Source organism: Eptatretus burgeri, chromosome 15 (genome assembly GCF_056783735.1).
Source record: "Eptatretus burgeri isolate ZD-2024b chromosome 15, Ebu_testis_v1, whole genome shotgun sequence".
NCBI lineage: Eukaryota > Metazoa > Chordata > Myxini > Myxiniformes > Myxinidae > Eptatretus > Eptatretus burgeri.
Genome location: NC_140975.1, coordinates 53,151,755 through 53,169,212, shown reverse-complemented (window position 1 = coordinate 53,169,212; position 17,458 = coordinate 53,151,755). Strand labels below are relative to the sequence as shown.

At 44.8% G+C, this 17,458-nt stretch overlaps 1 protein-coding gene across 1 annotated transcript in view; it reads left to right on the top strand.

Annotated features, from left to right (window-relative positions):
- Positions 1-17,458, top strand: part of LOC147012178 (rho GTPase-activating protein 5-like) — a 142,074-nt gene that overhangs the window by 1,105 nt on the left and 123,511 nt on the right. The gene's annotated exons all lie outside the window — the stretch shown is intronic.

Sequence of the window (17,458 nt, the reverse complement as noted above, 5' to 3'; positions counted from 1 at the left end):
GTCGTGCGGTGAGATCGGTTCCAGGTCGGGTGGTGCGATCATGTCCAGGTCGTGCGGTGAGATCGGTTCCAAGTCGTGCGGTGAGATCGGTTCCAGGTCGGGTGGTGCGATCATGTCCAGGTCGTGCGGTGGGATCGGCTCCCGGTCGGGTGGTGCGATCATGTCCAGGTCGTGCGGTGAGATCGGCTCCCGGTCGGGTGGTGCGATCATGTCCAGGTCGTGCGGTGGGATCGTGTCCAGGTCGTGCGGTGGGATCGTGTCCCAGTCATGCGGTGGGATCGTGTCCCGGTCGTGCGGTGCGATCGTGTCCCAGTCGGGCGGTGCGATCGTGTCCCTGTCTGGCGGTGGAATCGTGTCCCTGTCTGGCGGTGGCATCGTGTCCCTGTCTGGCGGTGGAATCGTGTCCTTGTCTGGCGGTGGCATCGTGTCCCTGTCTGGCGGTGGCATCGTGTCCCTGTCTGGCGGTGGCATCGTGTCCCTGTCTGGCGGTGGAATCGTGTCCTTGTCTGGCGGTGGCATCGTGTCCCAGTCTGGCGGTGGCATCGTGTCCCTGTCTGGCGGTGGAATCGTGTCCCTGTCTGGCGGTGGCATCGTGTCCCTATCTGGCGGTGGAATCGTGTCCTTGTCTGGCGGTGGCATCGTGTCCCAGTCTGGCGGTGGCATCGTGTCCCTGTCTGGCGGTGGCATCGTGTCCCTGTCTGGCGGTGGCATCGTGTCCCTGTCTGGCGGTGGCATCGTGTCCCTGTCTGGCGGTGGCATCGTGTCCCTGTCTGGCGGTGGCGTCGTGTTCAGGTCGTGCAGTGGGATTGCATCCCGGTTGGGTGGTGAGATTGTGTCCCTGTCGTGCGATGGTATCAGGTCCTGACTGAGCAGTGGGATCGGCGTTGTTGGACGTTTGGCTGAATGTCGTTCAGCCAATGGGTTCGGAATTAATGGACAATGGGATTTGAATCAGTGGATTCGTTGAGCAGTGAGGTCAGGGTCTTGTTCGACAATCAGGTTGGGTACTTTTGTTCAGGGTCGTTTTGAACTGTGCTCGTATTAAGCATGAAAACTTCTCTGTTGATAACCTGATTGATCTCAGGACGTGAAGAACCCGACACGTGGTTGATAGTGGTGATCCCTTATCCCATCCGAATCCCAATATGACGTTTCACCGATTCCGTTTTCCCCACCTGAAGCTCATCTTTTAAAATAATTTTTGAAGTTTTTCCTCTTTTTCAAAAAGACTGCTCATGCAGTAGTTCAAGTTGAGTTTAACACTTAGTGGGACTACGCAAGCTCGGCTTGTGTCCCATACCTAACCGTTCCGAATAACAATCTAATTGTGGCCGACACCACATGATCTGGTTACGATAGATTAATACGAAGTTGAGATCAATCAACGTCTGTACCTTCACACACCACTGCCACAGATACAAAAGCTAAAATAAACACCTGGTTTTCAACAAGTGTTTTGTCCTTGAAGATGAAAGACAAATTCTGAAGCACATGAAGTTAGCTTCACCTCTCAAGAAGAAACACAAAATTGTCTGATTGTCTTGGTGTCTGCAATCTTACAGCGCAGCACGATGACTACCTCGTCAAATTGTATTCCGACGATGACATCAGATGCCCGTGATCTGCTCTGCATGGCAACATTACGACCACGCTGCACGGCTCGCGAACTGGTTTGAATCCAACACGTCTCTGGCCTCTTGCCTCGGGAGTTGTCCGTGGAGATTGCAATACCATTCTTCCAACGGTGATTACTCACATATCTCGAGGAATGAAAAAGCCTTTGAAATTTCCTCATCGTTTGTGTTGGCTCCTCCTCTGCCGCCGACGATGAGAATGCTGATTTGAAAACTCAAGGCTCGGTGGTTGCCGTTAGTGAAGTCATGTTTGATTGGGATTCGATTTGGAAATTCAGCCCGCTGGCTTCCATTGTTCCTGAGGCATGGATGTGCCGCTGGTGCGGTGCCCCTACACATTCGGTGGGAATTTGGAATTTTGCCTGGTTGTCGGCGGTGGCTCGCCTTCTCTTCGCGAAAGACACCGCGGGATCTTTAACTTGCACCAGCTAATCCTAGCGGACGGGGACTGTCGATGGGACGTTCTTCCAACGGACGAGATTATTGCCTTGTCCTGCATGCGAAACACCAGGGTGGCAGTTTATCGCTCAGCCGGGATGCAAAACCAGGCTAGGTATCTCAGAGGCGACCTCTCAGCTGTCTGGCCAGCCTGGCTAGCCGGAAAAGCCGCAAGACAAGACCTCGGTAGACCGTGCATTTCAAAGTCAGCTTCACTCCGAGCACGATGGAAACATGATCAAAATATAATCGTCGATACGTGTCCGACATCCTTGACGATCGCTTTGACTTGTAGATGTCGTGAGCGGAGGACTTTTTCTCCTGTCGTTGCCGGTGTTTGCATCCATCTCCCGTGCAAATATCGTGGTAATCGTTCACTCCGAGGTGACGTGACACGATGCAAATTACGCCAAACGACAGGACTCGCTGTCGTGCCGTGTTACATTATCTAACGTGGAGGGGACGTTGGGGGGTGAGTGCGGCGGGTGACGCAAATTGAAACGAGGGAAATGATTCTTTTCACACCAAATAATATTTGGAACGAAGTGCCTTTCCGTGATTTGATATGAGCCTGTGTATTACAGCGAATGTGAAAGGTCATAAATTGGGAAAACTGATGCACGGTGATTTGAGTGATCGACTAAATGCGGACGTTGTGGACAACAGAAGCACCAAGTTATGGGAAGGTTGATGAAGCTTGTGCTTATTCTTTATTAAATGAGCTGTGAGTGTTTAATACGTCGACGTTTTCTGCGTTGCTGACACTTGCAGGACGGTTTAGGGGCATGCGTGCTCATCTGTGAGCCACTTTGCCTGGGCTCTAATCTCGACACACCTTTAAACTCTCATCATGTGCACAGGAAGAGACATCGATGCGTGCGCCATTGGACGCGTCTGCCAGCGCCGATTGCTGGGCGTTAAGTGCCCCACGTTGTCTTTACGCTACTTAGAGGAGGCGAGCTATCGCCGGAATCCTGAACAAATTTCAAAACTCCTGCCACCTTGAGCCGGATATGTTGCATCGGAGCAGTGACCCGTCCTGCATCGTTTCGAGTCTTGAAACATTTCTCCACTGGCCGTGGTATGCCCCCCGAGCTCTGTAAAGGGTGTGTGCCTCTAATTATAATTGAACCTTGTTATTATTTATAATGATGTAGGTGTCTCCCTAACGGCTTATTTGATCAAAATGCTTCTTGCCATCTCAACTTGTGTCATTAATTCTGACTTGTTTAGCTAAACGTTTTGCACTTTACCCCAGGTCGTCATTGTTGGTCCACAATAGCGTTCGACCTTCAGAGCTTCATTTGGTGGTCGTGCATGAGCTAGTCTATTTGTTCTAAATAATGAAGTTGGGACCGGATCAAGGATCATGGTGGAGCTGACACACACACACACACACACACAATGGCACACATACACTCACGGACATATAGACGAATACTTGAGACGCAACACAGGACTATTAGACGAGACAAACGCAGCCACTGAGCTTGGGGGAATAGCCGTCACTTCCTGGAATAATCTGGGTACCAGCAACATCACACAAGTTGGCACCACCTTTCTCACCACACTCAGCGGGGCATTTCCTCCTCCCCATGGATGTCAACCTATGGGGATTGTCCATGATCTTAACCTTTTAAATGCTGAATGTCAAGCAAGGAAGCAGCACGTACCATTTTAACAAAAGTTTTTTGAACGACTCCGCCATGGTTTGAACCTCTGACCTCCCAGACTCTGAGCAGACGCTCGACCCATTACAATCTTGCTCAGGGGGTTCTTTTTATTCTTTTTTTTAAACTAAAAGGCAATTCGAAGAAAGTAGGAGGCTGCTTATTAACCACAAATGGCCGGAGGGTTATGGCGGCCGTATAGGAGGCCTCTAGAAGCTGATGGTGTATATAAGGTTGGAGAGGCAAACTCAGCATATTCTGACTCCACATACAGCACTCCAGTTTTGAGTGGTCTCAACAACTTAGCGTTCTAAGTAAGGTGGTAAAAATTATGCCTCTCAGCAAATTCCTGACAATCATACTTTTGCAAGATGTGATTGCTTGATCAAAAGTCATGTAATCGAAACAATGATTAAAATAAACACAGAACAATGGTTGAAACAAACAAAAACCATTGTGTATTTGGGATATTCTTCAGCAGGCAGGAGCAAGTTGAATGCTAAGGACCTTTGCATTTACTTTCCAATTATAGTGAGTGGTGTACATAAACTATCTGTACAATTGTACCAAGGAATATATTATACATAATTAGAAGGGCACTCGGAAGAGCGCATACCTCCGCCAGGCTGAACGGTTTAGGTTTTGTATCCACTGATAGTTCGGATGAGGATCTGGATCTGAACCAAAATCGAATCTGCTTGTTGTTGTCACCGAACCAGCTCATCCACCAAGTTTTGTCCGAATCCGTCCATAACTTTTTGACATATTCTGCTCACAGACAGACAGACAGACAGACAGACAGACAGACAGATAGAGGTGAAAACATAACCTCCGTCCAACTTCAGCTAACGACAGGAATTAGACAGGCCTGGTGTTGGCTTTATGGTGAAAGTGACCGGCATAACATCCTGGGGTCCTGAGTTCAAATCCTGCTTGGCCGTTGAATTTAGACAAGATAGGCTTGGTTCAGCCTGTCATCCTTCTGATGATGGTGAAACGAGTACCAATGTACTGGTCACAAGGCCATTGCATCAGTGGCACAGCTGCGCCCCCAGCCAATGATGTTACTCACAGCCTTGTGCTGCACCACGAAGGAGGATGAGGAGAAATTAGATTTTTGAAAAAGGATTTGATCTTAAACGACCACGAGAGTTTTCACAAATCTTTGTGCATAACAATGCATGGTTTCAAATCCTTGCTCGCTGTTGTCAGTGATTGTCAGGTATATTTAAGGCAATGAGACTTCATCCATAAGGAAGTAGCGCTCCTGCAAACTAACTCGTTCTGTTTCACTGGAGTCTGAATACTGCACATTTTAGCTCCGTAGGTAACAGCAAGACAGGCATATCCCAGAGCTGTTAGGGTACCAGTGATGCCATCTGTTATGACATCACTAACCCATCGGCGGTACCCAATGTGACCACTCCTTGGGTTTTTTCACAAGATCTTGGCTATTCGTTGTTCACCTTGGCGTCTTGGTTTTCTATAGGTTTTCTTGGCGTATAGGTTTTCTATTGTCATCGCTTTTCCAAAACCTTGTGAATTCTTGGCTTTTTTCATTGGCTCACCTTGGCATTAATGAAAATGAGGACTGGTCACACTGGCGGTACCTGACTATACTCTTGACCTCAGACGATCACATGGGCCTTTTCCACAATCTGTGACAGTGAGGCATCTAGGAGGCATCTAGAACTTTCTAAAAGATGGGACTGGCTCCGGGGCGACAGTTGATACACGCAGAGCAAATTCGCCAAAATTAACAACACATTTTAAAAAATTTTTTTTTTTTTTTTCAGAGTAGGCAGCGATTAGGGCAAAAATATGCTCAAGATTGCCGCCTGGCTCCTTATAATGAAGCCAAAGCTTGCTGGCACGGCGTCCTTCTGAGGAAAGTGGGGAGGTAACGGTTGTTGGATCATTACATCATAAATATAGGTAACCGCGATTGGCAAGCCTTACTGAACCCACCGGAGATTACCTCATTGCTAATGGAAGGACAGCAAACAAATGGCTATTCTTTGAACAGAATGTGTGATTATGAGCAAACTTTTTCTCCCTCCACAAAGTTTGTTGTGTATTCGTCGTGCTTATTGTTTTCAGTCTTTCTCTGCAGCATGCCTTACCATCAGCAACTATCTCTTCCTAAAACTAGTACCTGTAGTAAACCGAATTTTTTTTTTTTTTTTTTAAATAGCACCGCACATTTATTAAATGTCTTCTTGACCAACATTAGTTTTTTATTTAACTTCAAACTGAGCACAGCAAGAACCATCTGGCGTGGTTTTTCCGGACCCAGCACGGAGAGTCAACTTGCTTCGACGCCTGCTGGGAAAGGTGCACTTCCACGACGCTTGAATTCCCTTTGGTCAAACGTTACGTTTCCCAATCTTTTGACCGTGTCGTTTATGTACACGAACCTGATAATGAGTATTTTAAGACCTCGGTCTGAGCAAGCACGTTTCATGTGGTTAGCACCACACCCTCTTAAGGACTTTATAGTCCTTGGGTGTGTATAGTTTGCTGTCATTATACTGTTTTGTATGTCAGAGGCATTTTGTGGTCTCCCTCTCTCCCCCCCCCCCCTTCTCTTTCTCTTTCCCTTTCTCTCTGCTCTGCCCAAAAGCAGGTTCAGTGCTGCCAAAGCAGCTCCGTGGCACGGATTATACGTGGTGATTTTACTTTTTCTTTGCAGTGGTAGTCACGGCAGGAAGTTGTGGTCTGTTCAGGGTGTTGGCAAAAATGTACCTCTTCTTCACGAAATATATCGTGGGGTCTTCAACATCCACCGAGTAATGCGAACAGACCAGATGCGTAGTTATGATGATGCGACGCCCTGCTTGCCAAACACCAATCTGACAGTTTATAGTCGGGTCAGGAATCGCACCCAGGCTAGACAGCTCAAAGGCAACCTCTCCCTCTGTCCCTAATCCCTCTCTTTTAATGGTCTCAATTATCACCAGTTTTTGGAGGTCAGTGGTGGAAGTTTTTTTTGGCCCAACTCTCATGCACCGGCTTGCCAGGACGAACGTTCAAAACAAGGTGCTGGGAAATTGTAATTTGTTCACGGTGCCTACTCTTCGTGAACAACACCAACACCTGGTGCCGGTTGCGTGTCATCCGGCTCAACGTCCATGCGATGGACGGTGCACACATCGATGCCTCGTCCTGCATGCGAAACAAAAGGGTGCCAGTTTATAGTGGGTCAAGATTCAAACCCAGGCCAGTAGGCATTTCGAAGGTGTGCGCTCATACCTTCTTTCTCATGAAGCTATCCTGCCAGCCCCATGTGACAGATTACACACGGAATCTAAAAACCAAATTACATACAGTGGTGTTGCCAATTAAACGACTGATTGCGCTGCGTCAATTTCGTTCTTATCTTTCACATGAAGATAGCATCGGACTATCCACCGTTTGGATTCTTCTTGTGTTTTTAATTCCCGGATTAAAATACTTCTTCAACAACGTATGCACCACCCGACCCAGATAGTTTCTCGAGAGCGAGTTCAATAAGTACCAGCACGAGGGTGTTTTTATTGTTAATTTTCTTCCATTCATCCATTTCTATCAAGCCAGATGTATTGCTTTTACAAACATTTATGGCTTTGCAACAAGCATGGTAAGCACCCCATTCAGTTTCATGTCGCATAATAATGGCATGCAAGGCGGGGAGTGCAAATGGGTGAGAAAGATGACATTGATAGATGTTACAGGAGGTGGATTTTTTATATTTTTTTGGGTCAGGATTATTAAAAAGAGAGATTTTCAAGTTGGGTGGGAGAGCAAAAGCTTAACCGACAAGGCAACGATGGCTGATCTGTGTTGTTTATTATAACAAGACACCGGGACCAACACAACTTGGTGTCTCAGGGATTCCTATCCAAAACAGGTAGTTAGGACAATGGCACTCGTTTGAGCGCATACCTCCGCCAGGCTCAACAGTTGACGTTTCGTATCCCATTGATAGGCCAGATCTGAATCAAAATCGAATCGGCTTGTTCTTGTCACCGAACCAACTCATCCACCTCGGTTTGGCATAACCGTGCACAACCTTTTTGAGCACCAATCGTTTTTGGCCCTTCTCTCAATGGTGAAGAATCACTTTTAAAAAATTCTCGTATCCGCATCCCGATCTTCATCGCAATCGAATCATTTTGTCCTTGTAACACACCAAACCTGTCAACCAAGTTTCGTCCGAATCCGTCCACAACCTTTTGAGAAATCCTGCTCACAGACAAACGAACGGCGGGTCAGTACCACCTTCGGTGGCGGAGGTAAAGATTATTAATATTCAAAGCTTAGGAGATGTGATTCTACTGTCTTTTGAAAATAAAGAATAGATTAATTAGTTAATTAATTTTTAATCCCTGAATTTGATTCCCAGCTCAACAGCATCCAAAATCTCCGAATGCCTTACATTGTCTCGCCACATAGTCATTTTGAGAAACCAGTACATGCCTCAGGTGAGTATCCGCAAAACCGTGGCTCGCTGGCTCGTGTTTATTTATTTATTTATTTATTTATTTTCAGAAAGAACTTCCCATTTTTCAGATTACAGTTTCAGTTTATTTTGTTTTTTGTTTTTTTGCATATTTCTAGATTTGAGGGCCATCTTCAAATTACGTTCATAACCTCATGCCTCGTATCCAACAGGTTACCATTGTAATCGTTGCTTGCTTGTTCAAGTTGACTTCCAAACCAGTAATAACAAGCACCTTTCAATTGATTATTTTTTCCTTGCAAAGCTCATTCCTCATGACGAAGCGACATTCCACGATATGATGTTGTGTGAGCATGTGAGCCATTGCTAATGCTAAACCTTTTCATTCGGCTTCACAATACTGCAGAGTGCCTTGTTCGTCCTTACGTAAGCCTTTTTATTTGCTGTTTCATTTGTTCCAGCAGCAGTCATCTTCCTGGTTGTTGACATTTCTTGAGTCGTGCGCTTGAGACGCTTGTTTGTGGATGTCTTCTGTATATTGAGGTTGGGATTGGTTTGTGGAAGAACTAGATGACATCAGCAGAAGACAAGTGGAGCAAAATAACCTATTGCCAAATTATTTTATTTCATCCTGAGTATATAAGTTGTGGGTGGGAAAGGCCATTATTCTTATTGCAGGTCTTTTCTGTTCTCAGTGATTCTTCTTCCCAGTCCATGCACCTCCACTCTTTTCCTCATTACCTCCGCTGTCTGCGATGGATGGAGGTGATGTTTTCACCCTTGTTGGTTGGTTTGTTTGTTAATTGCTGGAATCCTTCGGATTTCGGCAATTATGTTGATCGGTTGTGTGTGTCATTCTGTGTCTGCCTGTCTGTCTGTCTGTTTGTTTGTGTGTTTGTTTACCCTGTAGCAGCCACACCTTGTCAGCGATCATGACCAAACTGGATACAGACGTCGGCCATTGTCCAACTTAGACACTTGCGTTTTTGGTGAATCTAGGTCAAAGGTCAAGGTCACCGAAATACCGAAATTCTTCTTTTCGCAATAACGTCCGCTAAAATGGTCGTATCGACTTCAAACCAAATCCAAAATGTGCATCTTCCAATACTGCATCCAACGATATGTCACATTGGGGTGTCACACCAACACCCTTCTTAGCGGTCGGGGGTCGAATGTCAGGGGGGGTCAGGTCAAAACATTCAAATTGCGATAAAAACGCCATTTCAAGTCCGATTGACTTCCAAGTTATGATCATGACCCAACTAAGTGCTATAACTCATTAAACAGTGACACTATCGACTTATAAAAACCAAATTGATTTCCAGGTTTTTGTTTTTTCAGAGATCATGGAGATATGACAAAGTTATTCGGGCAATTCCTTGCTCAACGAGCAATTTCATTTGTTTGTTTGTATTCAGGATATCTCAAAACGTTATGAACTGATTTGGATGATACTTGGTGGACAGGTTGGGTGTGTGACAAGGACGAATTGAACCAATTTTGGAGAGGATCCGAATCCAGATCCGGATACGAGAGTTCAAAAAAAAAATTTAAGTGATTCATCATCACTGAGGGATGCGTCCAAAAACTATATATATATATATATATATATATATATATATATATATATATATATATATATATATATATATATCATGATATTTCAAAAAGTTGTGGGCGAGTTCTGACAAAACTTGGTGAATGAGTTGGGTAGGTGATAAGAACAAACCGATTCGAATTTGGAAATTGTTGACATTTCTTGAGTCGTTAGAACTTCCAGATCCAGCCTATCATTGGGATGCAAAACATAAACTGTTCATCCGGGCAGAAGTATGCACTCGACTGAGTGCCTTTCCAAGTTACTTTGTTTTTGTCAGCTTTTCAGAGAGGAGGAAACACAACAACGGCAGGATTGAGGGACAAAATAGAGGGAGGCTTGGAGAAATGAGGGTTACGTGAGAATACATAGGGTAGACAAGATTGATACAGAAGCAAATTCTTAGGAAGGTCAAACTGGAAATTTGTAAAGACATTGGGGGGGGGGGGGGTTGTCGTATGGTCCTTTTAGAGAGAGAGTTTGAGATTTGTCAGGACTGGAAGACATATTCCAGGTGTTTGACCGGCTTGTGAATCTATCAAAGTGTGAATAATGGGAAGAGGCTGCTGTCTGCCTGTCTAAAGGATGAGGGATGTCATGGCAGAGGGTGGAGCCATACAGTAAGCAAATAGATAAGGAGGATTTTGCAGAGTCGGAGAGATCAATAATTAAGATCAGGAATAGGACTGGGCCAGGAACACTCCAGCCTTGACAGGGAGAGGAGATGAGATGAAGGGATTCTGTTGAGAGCCACACGTTGGCTACGAGAGTGGAGGAAGTCAGTAAACCATGTGTGGAGTTCGCCTTGGATGCCATAGACGGAGTTTGGAGAGTAAGGCAGGGTGACAGACTGTATCAAAAGCATGAGATATGTCCAGAGAGACTGCTCTTATGTTATGTCTAATATGGAAGGCCTCTGTCCATTGTTGAAAGAGTTTCAGCAGCATATCCAAGGTAGAGTGACATGGTCTGAAATTGATGATCTGAGAAGAGGCTGCTAAAGAAAAGGAAGGATTTGATGTCAACTGCGATGATGGATTCCATGACCTTCAATGTCCATACATTCTTGCGTCTTGTCCATATATTCCTACTTACTATGCTGCTGTTGTGTTTGCTCCTTGCACAATTCCCCATCCCTCATCTGCCTCTTCTCCTGTGCTTCAACGTTGCTGTGCCGGTCTCTCACCCCTTTACCGTTCAGTTCTTCTGAGCGTCAAAAAATATATTTTTTCATGAATGGAATTGGTGGGAATCGAAAGCTCATGCCTGGGTACTGTAAGTATGTGGCATCACATGAGATAATGGGCTGCCATCATGAAGGACGATAGGGAAGAGGAAGAATAGATGGAATCAGGAAAGGAAGATAAGATAAAGGGCAGGGTGGTGGGGAGAGAGAGGGGTGGGGGGGGGCAGAGATAATGAGGGTGAGGGATAAAGGTGTGGAGGTGAGCACAAAGCTTGGACTCGGGGAGAATATCACAGAGATTGTGTTTTTTGGAAGGCTGATTATACTGTCTTAATCTTGGACATTTTGTCAGCTGGTTATTAGGATTTTATGATAAACGGAGTGTTTTTAAGATAAAAGGATATTGACTGTGGGGCTCCTGATGGGGAGCTGTGCACTTTATATTTGGGTGTGCGTGATTAGCCAGATTCCTGTGAACTGATTTTTTTTTACATTTTCATTTCTCCCTCAACCCCCCCCCCCTCTCTTTTCAAGAATGACTCCGTTTTTTCTTTAAAGTGATCAAAGGCTAATGGAAGAGCTTGTACCTGTATTACCTTCAGGTACAAGGATGTGAGGCCATATAATTACACCTTTACATTAATTACGGATACATCAGTAGACAGGGGATGAATCAACACAGTACATGGGATTTTAACTCTGGGATCCCAACATTGTGAGTGCCAAACAAGCCAACCCAAACGTGTCGAAATATTTAAACAAAGGGTTTTACAAAATGCTCCAGATTCTTTCATTTTCTTTCATGATTCTAATCGTTTATTTCCATTTACAGAAAATTCAAGATGGGCTGTGCTTTTACAGGTGGCTGCCGCATACAAACTAGCCTCTCGCATGCTTGATGCAGGCCTGTGTAACCTGGCATTATTGGTTATTTATGGTGTTTATAAATGTTGGATTACAGTAGTGCCATTTTGTCTGGCTCAGGCCACACTCAAATGGAATGCTTGGACCTTTGGTCATGGAGAGCCTTCTTCCGCTCGTAGCGCAAGTTCGGCACGAAGCCACCCGAGGCATTAAAAAAGAATCATGATTTACCGCAGGCATGGCTCTTGCCTGATTTGCCATCATACATGTACCTTTCTGTACCAATTGGGTTTATCTTGTGAGAGATTTTTTGTTTTTTTTTAATAGCTGCTGCCACAACTCGGCATGCCATCTTTGAATGTGCAGGAGGGGTTCTTTGACACCATATAACTTTGGTTCCAAATATGTTGTTGTTTTAAAGGAACAATAGCATTGAACCCGTTGCTTTCCTGAAGGTGGTGAAAAAAACATAACAAATATATATATATATATATATATATATATATATATATATATATATGTATGTTACAGTACAGTTTATAGACAGTCAATATTTGATATTTTTTATTTTAAAAACAGAAACATTTTGTTTACTGCTAACAACCCAGCATTCATTTTAGTAATACACACACTTATTCAGCAAAATACAACACAGCAATTCCTCGCTTAACATCGTCCCAGTTAACGTTGTTTCATTATTAAGTCGCTGATCTATTAGAGAACATACTCGTTTAAAGTCGTTCACCGTTCCGTTATAACGTCGTGGACAGTAAATAACTACTACAATCTGGTCTGCATTAAAACACCTTAAATACCAAACTAATGGTTTTCTTCATTTTAAAAATAAAACAACAGTATAAACCATACTGTAAATACTGGTGTATAAGCCCACCAGAGTACTACAGTAGAGGCCTTGTATACACTGAGCTGTGCATCCATAACATCAGTGGTTGCGTCACCCTCTCCAATCTCAGGTGTTTAACAAGTAGTGATTCACCTGACTCGCTGTCATGTGTTTACACATCAAACTCATGGAAACATCCTCAAGTGCATCCATACCATCGGTGGGTCCTGTGCTGAAGTTACTCAGGTGTGCATGAATGGTGTGTGTGGAAGAAGTTGTCGCCTGAATGTGTCGATGACTTGCAAGGATTTAATGATGATGTCCCTGTGATGAAGAAAGTTATCCTCGGATTGGCCAATAAAGTGGGTTTTGATGAGGTGGAAAGAAACCGACGTTACACAACTTCTGTAATCACACGGAGAAGAGCTAACCAATGAAGATCTGAAGCAATGAAAATGATGAGAAAAAATTGCAACTTGAGATTATGATATTCAATTGTTTGTTTAAAAATATTTAAAACTTGCACTTTATATGTAAATATTGTCTTTTGTCTGATGCTAAAAATTTTTCCTTGAAACCAAACCACCCTCTATTTACATTAATTATTTTTGGGAAATTGGATTCACTTAAAGTTGTTTCAGTTCGTTGCACTTTTCAAGAACGTAACTACAATGTTAAGCGAGGACTTGAAGAACTTTTAATTTGTTTTATATTCCCAGGGATCAGATGTTGAAGTTGTAAAATGCATCAAATTTATTTTAATTTCCTCTGAGGTGATGTTTTCAGCCTTTGTCTATCTGTCTGTTTCACAAGTATTTTGATCGCTTCTGTTTTTTTGTTCCGCTCACCTTTAATTGCCGACAGGTCACAATTTTCAACTGATATTCACGAAAACTTCATCAAATGGGTAGAGTTGGTGTCTGACAGAATCTTATTTATTTTTGAGGTCAAAAGGTTATCATAGGTCAAAGGTCAACAACTTTTTCAAATTTCTAAAATTGTCAATTTTCATTCTATTGATTTCAGATTTGAACAGGATTTGCATATCAGGTCACTGAATTCAACCACCTATTATTTTTGAGGTTGTCATTAGGCCAAAAGGTCAACATAGGCCAAAGGTCAATAACTTAGGTGCAATTTCTAAAATCCTCAATTTCCATTAGATTGACTTGAAATTTGAACAGGATTTTCACATCAGCTCACTGAATTCAAACAATTATTTTTGGGATCAACATAGGCCAAAGGTCAACAATTTGGGTGGAATTTCTAAAATCCTCAATTTTTATCCAATTGACTTGAAATTTGAACAGGATTTGCATATCAAGTCAATGAATTCAACCACCAATTATTTTTATGTTCAACATAGGCCTAATTTCAAAAATTGAAAGATGGGGCCAAATATATATATATATATATATATATATATATATATATATATATATATATATATATTGTTATGTCTGAGGGGGGGGGGTATGCATTCAAAGGGTAATTAGGATGTTTAATTAGGTATGCCATGCTGTTCGAGTTTACCAGGATCTCGATGTAATAAGTAGCAATTGAGTGGTGATAAGTTGTCTAGTAAATGTCCATTTCTTCTAGGGGGAAATGATAATTGTCACGTAATTCGATAGGGAGACAGGTTAGGGTAAGTGTGTCTGCGTAAACCCTCTTAGTATTCCCTGGAGGCTTGCCGTGATGTCACAGGACAGTGCTGCGGATGGCTCCGCCCCGTGATCACGATTGGCTGAAGGCGACGGCGGAGGGCCAATAAAACGGCTCGATTGGAAGTGACGAGGACTCGAGGATAAAAAGGTTCTGTTCGGAGAAAAGGGGTGGGAGGAAGAAGATCGGTAAAGAAAAACCGTTTTGGTGGAGGCTGTTGTGCTGGGAGCGTGCTGTTTTGTTGCGCTGATTCGATCCTGGATTCATCGTGTCTCGTGGCCTTGCTGTGCCTCGTGCCTCACCTCGGTTGGCTCTGGGGTTCTGCTGGCTCAGAGTACAGGGTCGAACGGCGGGCGGACCTGCCTCCCTCTCCTGCTCGCAACTTGGCGCCAGAACTGGCTCCCTGGCGGCTGTGAGCGGTCTTTGGCCGACACCAGGGGGTCGACAGCTCCACGGTGTCTCCTGCCCCTGACGAGCGCAACGCCAGCTCGTCCAACGCCAATCCAGGGACTGTTGCATCTACACCATGGGCCAGCCTGACCACCAGGACCAGCTACGTTTTGTGTGTGTGTGTGTGTGTGTGTGTGTGTGTGTGTGTGTGTGTGTGTGTGTGTGTGTGTGTGTGTGTGTGTGTGTGTGTGTGTGTGTGTGTGTGTGTGTGTGTGTGTGTGTGTGTGTACCTGGTGCCTTAGAGGGTTTGAGATTTGTATATCCATTGGAATTGTTTGTGTTTTCCCCACGCCCGAACCCACACCACCATCCCGTCGAATCGCCCCGGATCCCTCCTCTTGCCGAGTCTTATTATTTCTGGTTAGAGAAATAAACGTTATTAACTCAGTGAAAAGCGACTCGTGCCACCTTCCTCGTCCCGTTTGCGGTAGAGCGATTAAAACCGCCATCTTTGGGTTATAAAAATAAATCGCCTCCGTCGTTTCGGCTCATTCTACGTTGGCGGGACTGTTCAAGTCCCGTGGACATCACAATGTATATATATATATATACAATTATACATATTGTTGTAGATTTCCGCCACTCCGGCGTGCGGACGACCGCCTTCAGCCCGATTGCGGCCTTGCGTGCCCACCGAACATGGCAATCTAGTCGCAGCTTCCGGATCAACGCCGAAACCCAGCTACGGGCGTTTTTAACACACCATAAGCCAGCCAACTCTTCTGTCCACGCATTACAGGGGTCGATCGCCGAATTGTCGATGTACCTAATTATTCGCGCGGACAGAAATGCCGGGAGTTTTTATACCTCAACGGGACCTGCACGAAAACGAGCCGCTTAAGCATATCGTTCCGTATGCGATTGCCGAGCGGTTTTATATCGCCAAGCCCCGTCGGACCAGATGTACGTTTTATCGGCTTATAATCAGCCAGCTAATATCCCGAACGCAATTATGGCAGTCAATGACAGAAAGTGACACGACGAGCAGGTTAACATTCAAAAATGGGGAAAATTTATTCAAACACGAGCAATGGAATGAATGGGGAGGGGGGGGAGGGGGAAAAAGACACGAGCAAAAACCTACAGCCGATGTCTATTATGTAATGTACGTGCACTTAATCAGTTTGTTACTTATGGGCAAGGCGCCACAGACTTTCATGCAAAACCCAAGAAAGAAAGGAAGAACCGGGCTCGTGAGCCTTTATAATTCGCTCGGAGCCGGGATGACCAAAGAGGCTCCGAGAGACCGAACGGGCTACCTGGTTCGGCGACCCTCGGTGTCTCTGCCCGCACTCCAACCTCCGAACTCTCCAGCTCCCCACCCCAACTGCGACTCCACCACACCAACGCAGCGCGAACTTGAACGCTCTCTCCCAGTGCTCTTCTTCAACTCCCACTCATACTCCTCAACTCGTTCTCCACTCATTCTCCAGCTCGTTCGTTCTCCTCGTTCTCCAGCTCGTTCGTTCTCCACTGGACTCCCCAGACTCCAACACTCCAACAACTCCACTGGACTCCCCGGACTGCAACAACTCCAACAACAGACTTCTCGGCGTTCCAGCACAGCTTTTTATCGGGTTCGGGGGAGGGGGGGGGGGTGCTCGCTCTTTCACCTTTGACCCTTCACCCCCGGCTGGCTCCGCCCCTTTTGCCGTTTTGATCCGACCTTGCCGTCAAACGCGGACGTGGTTGACATCACAGTCTTCACGCGGACGTGGTGAAGATGGTGAGGAGATGATGACGGTTGTGGAGAAGATGGTGAGGAGATGATGGCGGTTGTGGAGAAGACGGTGAGCAGATGATGGCGGTTGTGGAGAAGATGGTGAGGAGATGATGGCGGTTGTGGAGAAGATGGTGAGGAGATGTTGTCGTTGTTGTTATTGTTGTTGTTATTGTTAAAATAAAGATAGAGACAGAATAATGGATAACTGAAGATTCACAGCCCGGCACACAAATAATTCCCGTTATACATCAGTGGGGAAATCTAACCTGGAACACACACTTATCGACATTACTGATCTTCGGGGAACCTGAATGGTGATCTGTGAATTTCCACAACCGTAACAATATATAGATATACATACAGTATATATAGATATGTATATATATATATATATATATATATATATATATATATATATATATATATATATATATATAGATATATCTATATTCGGATTAAACTTGTTGGACAGGTTGGGTGTGTGACGAGGTGTGTTAACCCAAAGCCTCAACCTCCGTCTCACAACTCTGTCCCATCTTTGCCCATGCCCCTTCCCACCCTCCTTCCAATCCCAACGATGTTTTCCCCTTCTCACCCTCCCCCACTCAAAAAAGTAAACGTATATTCCAGCATCGAAATAGCGGACTATTTAACGCCTTTCTCTCCCCAATCATGCTGTCACTGACTTCACAGAAACCGCAAAAACAGTCACGGCTTGTCAAGGTCGCCTTTCCAACTCACAATCCCGCACGATATGTGGAAACCCCATGAAATTGTGTCTGTCAACTGACCATGAGACCTGAAACCAATTATCTTCTTCCTGTTGCATGTATACACACCTTGTTAAAAGTAAATATTGATGATTTGATGAAGATCCATTCAGCTCATGTCTGAACAAATGATGACGCACACACACAACCATCTCTCTTATCATTTAGATTACTAG